Source organism: Mastomys coucha, chromosome X (genome assembly GCF_008632895.1).
Source record: "Mastomys coucha isolate ucsf_1 chromosome X, UCSF_Mcou_1, whole genome shotgun sequence".
Lineage (NCBI taxonomy): Eukaryota > Metazoa > Chordata > Mammalia > Rodentia > Muridae > Mastomys > Mastomys coucha.
This window is the reverse complement of record NC_045030.1, coordinates 4,012,743-4,016,899: the sequence shown is the minus strand read 5'-3', so window position 1 is coordinate 4,016,899 and position 4,157 is coordinate 4,012,743. Positions and strand designations below refer to the sequence as shown.

The 4,157-nt window shown below is 38.5% G+C and overlaps 1 pseudogene; it reads left to right on the top strand.

Moving 5' to 3' along the window:
• Positions 1-2,616: 2,616 nt before the first annotated feature.
• LOC116096007 lies at positions 2,617-2,735 on the top strand (annotated as a pseudogene).
• The last annotated feature ends 1,422 nt before the right edge of the window (positions 2,736-4,157 follow it).

Genomic DNA, 4,157 nt, shown 5'->3' with positions numbered 1-4,157 from the left:
CTACCTTCCCTGGCTAAATCTGACTGGAGCCTGTCCTTCCTGTGATCCTGGTTGTGTCAGAACTCCTCAGAGTCAAGCTGTCTCTGTGATCCTGTGATCCTGTGCCTGTTAGAGGGCCTGGGAGTGGAGCTTCCTCTGGGTGTTATGGGACTGGCTTCGGAGTTTGGGCCCAAGGTCTGCTCAGGGCACCGGACAGCCCAGAGAGACCGGAAGCAACCCCAGCCACTGGGCTGCAGAGTTCCTGTGTTTCTGGGTCCTGGTGGTCCAAGTTACTCCTGGTGTTGGGGCAGATATTGTATCCTCCTCACCTCTGATACGGGGTGTGTTAGAGTGCCTGGGAGTGGAGCTTCCTTTCTCTCTCTCTCTTTCTATTTCTTTTTCTATTTCTTTCACAATACAAACAACCAAAAAAAATGGAGAATCAAAATAAACAAACTTAAAAAAAGAACACCAAAGCCAACGCAACAAATCCCAAAGCACACAAATAAACACAGAATACCTTTTGTGTTGGTAAACTATTCCTGGGCATGTGGCCTGTCCTAGAGTGTACTTGATATACCCAGTGACAGTCTATTGAAGAAACTGGTTTCCCCTTTCCCAGAAGGTGTCAATTGCAAATAACTTTTTGGTTAGGGGTGGGACTTTGAGTCCCACCTTCTCAGTCCTGAAATCGTTTTCAGACCAATTTTTAATTAACTAATTTTGAGACAAGTTCTCACTATGTAGCCACCATGACTGGCATTGGCACTGAATATGCTAGGTAGAACAGGCTGGCTTCAAACTCACAGAAATATGACTGATGCTCCCCCCTGCCCCCATGCTGAGATTAGAGGTGCATGGAACACCTAACCCAGACCAGTTTTTTTGTTTAGATTTATTTTATATGTATGAGTATTTTGCCTGACTATCTTTATGCGCCAGATTTATGCACCACGTGAATGCCTGGTGCTCACAAAGTTCAGAGGAGGGCACGGAATACTTTGGAACTGGGGTTACAGGTGGTTATTTGTCACTAGATGGGTGATGGGAACTGAACATGGGTCTTTTATAAGAACACCAAGTGCTCTTAACCTCTAAGCTGTCTGTCCAACCCCTAGAACAACTTTCAAATAAAATCTCTAGTTAAACCTCCAGCTTTGTTTCAACTGTAGTTGTGTTTGTTTGTTGTTAGTGTAGTTCTACTTCTGGAAATTCTATTTAGGTTTTTAAAATAGTTTCCAGCTGTTGAATAAAATGAACAGCCTTCTCTTTTATATTTTTTGAATACATTAAACAGCTATTTTAAAGCCTCTCTAAAAAACTGTACCATCTAGATCCCCTGGTCATGATAATGTGGTTTTGTTTCTTTATTTTATTGTGGACTTGATGTATGTGAAAAATATAAATCTAATTTTTAACCTTTTTGTTAATGTTTCTATCATGCGGAAAGAATGGTTTTGTTTAGTTTTGTTTTGTTTTCTAGCAGCAGCCACCTAGAAGCATCAGCAAATTCAGACCTCCTTAATCCCACTGCAGGGGCTAAAGGGATCTAATACTGAGTTTTGGTAACTTCTCAGCCAAGCTCTGGTGTTTTCTTCTTAGCCTTTAATCCTTAAGGTGTTTTCAACCCAAAGTATGATTTCCTTTTTTCTAAACAATTTTTATTGAGGTTCATATAACCATGAATTTTCTGGGGAGTCTACATGATTAGCATTGTATAAAGGTTATTAATTTTTTTTTAAACTAAATGCATTTCTTGGATTTTATAGAGAGGAATTTCTAAGGTACAACAGGACAGGAGAACACCACAATAGTGTATAACATTTGCCCAGAGGTAGGATTTTTTTCTGAGGGTAATGGGGGCTTAGTTGAATTATGGTCCATTTTCATGAGTGCCTAGCTATGCAGGGGCAGAGCTCAGCTTGCATGTTGTTTCTTATGGACACAGTTTGGTAGCTATATTTTCATTTGTCAAAGTATGATTTCTTACCAGAGTTCCCCACCTTGGCATGCCACAGGATATAGTTATCTTATGTCCTGGCCCATCCACATCTTCTCAGCACCAGCTGGGAAACTGATTCAAATGCCACGTTTTACTGTCTTCCCACTTTTTGTCAACATTGTTAGTGAAAAGGTTGATGGCTAGTCCTTAGCTCACCACTGTATAGAATTCAAATCATTTATAAAATGTTTTAAGATGGGCAAGACATCGGTCTGAGATGGTTGTAAGCCACAATGTGGTTGCTGGGAATTGAACTCAGGACCTCTGGAAAAGCAGTCAGTGCTCTTAACCGATGAGCCACGTCTCCAGGCCCTATAAAATGTTTTAAATGCTTTATTAGGAAAGATTTCCCAACAGTAATGTGAGACCTACTTGTAATCCTACTACTTAGGAGGCTGAGAAAAGAGAACATGAGTTAAGGCCAGCCTGGACTGCAGAGAGATTCCATTCAAAACCATCAGCATAAAATGTAAGCAAACAAAATATTTAAAGTAAAATAACTCTTTAAAAATTGCTAATACCTGTTACATATCTGTAATCCCAGTACTCTAGAAACTGAGGCAGGAGGACTGTGAGTTCTGTAGAGTCCATCCTGAGTTTCATAAGTGAGACCTTGTTTCAAAAAGGAGCAAACAGTCTACGGCCATACCACCCTGAATGTGCCAGATCTCATCTGATCTTGGAAGCTAAGCAGGGTCAGGCCTGGTTAGTACTTGGATGGGAGACTGTTTGGGAATACTGGGTGCTGTAGGAAAAAAAAAAGAGCAAACAAACAAAAACTACTTGAGCAAGAATAGCTTATAAATATGTATAGCCTAAAACTAGATCAAACATGTTTAGAAAAGAAAAACCATGGGTTTAGAGAAAACAGTTTAAAGATTTTATTTGAAATATTTGGCTAATTTATTTTAACACTATTTCTACTTCATTTTTTTTCCTTCACATCCATACCAAAAAAATTAAGGATAGATTCTATAAAGATGAACACACATGTAAGTAAGTTTACATTATGTTTTCCTATGGTTTTCTGCAACATACATACATATAGTTTAAGTAAAGTTATGCCACTCTTAGCTGATAATCCTCCCTCAAAAGCCTCATACAATACAGCAAAACACCCCAGTGGAGGCCAGAGATCAATATTGGTGTCTTCCTCAATTGTTCACATGTTAGTTTTTAAGAGTGACTATCTCCCTGAGACCTGGGAATCACCATTTATGCTAGACTGGATGACTAGCAAGCTTCAGGGATCCTACTATCTCTGGCTCCCTGACACTGAGATTATGTATTAAGCCCTATCCCATCCCTATATCCACTTTTGGATAGAATTTTATTTTTTGTTTTTATTTTATTTTATTTTATTTTATTTGTTGTTTTATTTTTATTTTTGATAGAGTTTTGATAAATTTTTATTTGCAATAAAAATAAAACACTAACCGTAGGTTTTTTTTCTGTCTGTTCTGTAAAAGGGAAAAATCACATGGGTAAAATTGGGCCTGAAGAAAAGAGTCCTGGAGACTAGAAAGATAGTGCTGATGTTCTGAAGACAGTACTGTCTGAAGAAGACAGAAAGCACAAATACCCTACAAAAGCTTTTGAGCAACTAAATCAATCAGGAATATAAATTGACCTTCACATTCCTGGTTATGCAACAAAACATAAACATCATTACTTCAGTTCCTCCTACTTGGGACTTCTGTTATTTGTAGCCAAAAGAGCATACTAATAAAATTACAATGATTTAAAGTAAATTATCAAAGTTATTTGATACTTCTCCCATTGAAAGATCATTGAAGTTGCTTAAAGAATAGATGGGGGTGTTTCCTTGAATGTATGTGCATCATATGTGCTTAGTGCCTGAAGAGGCCAGAAAAGGGTATTGGGTCCCCTTGAACCAGAGGTACAGACAGCCTTTGGCCAACACATGAGTACTGGGTACCAAACCTAGGTTCTCTGCAAGAACAGAGAGTGCTAACTTCTGAGCCATCTCCCCAACCCCAATCACATTTTTTTTTTTTTGCAATACTCCTGCATGATCCATAATAGAAGAGAACCAGTACAGCATCAAGTTTGATTCAACATTTACAAATTGAGAGTTACTTCATTTCTCTTAATTCCTGTTTTACTTTCAAAGTAGTAAAAAGGGATTAGAAAACTAAGGAGCCTTCTGACTTTG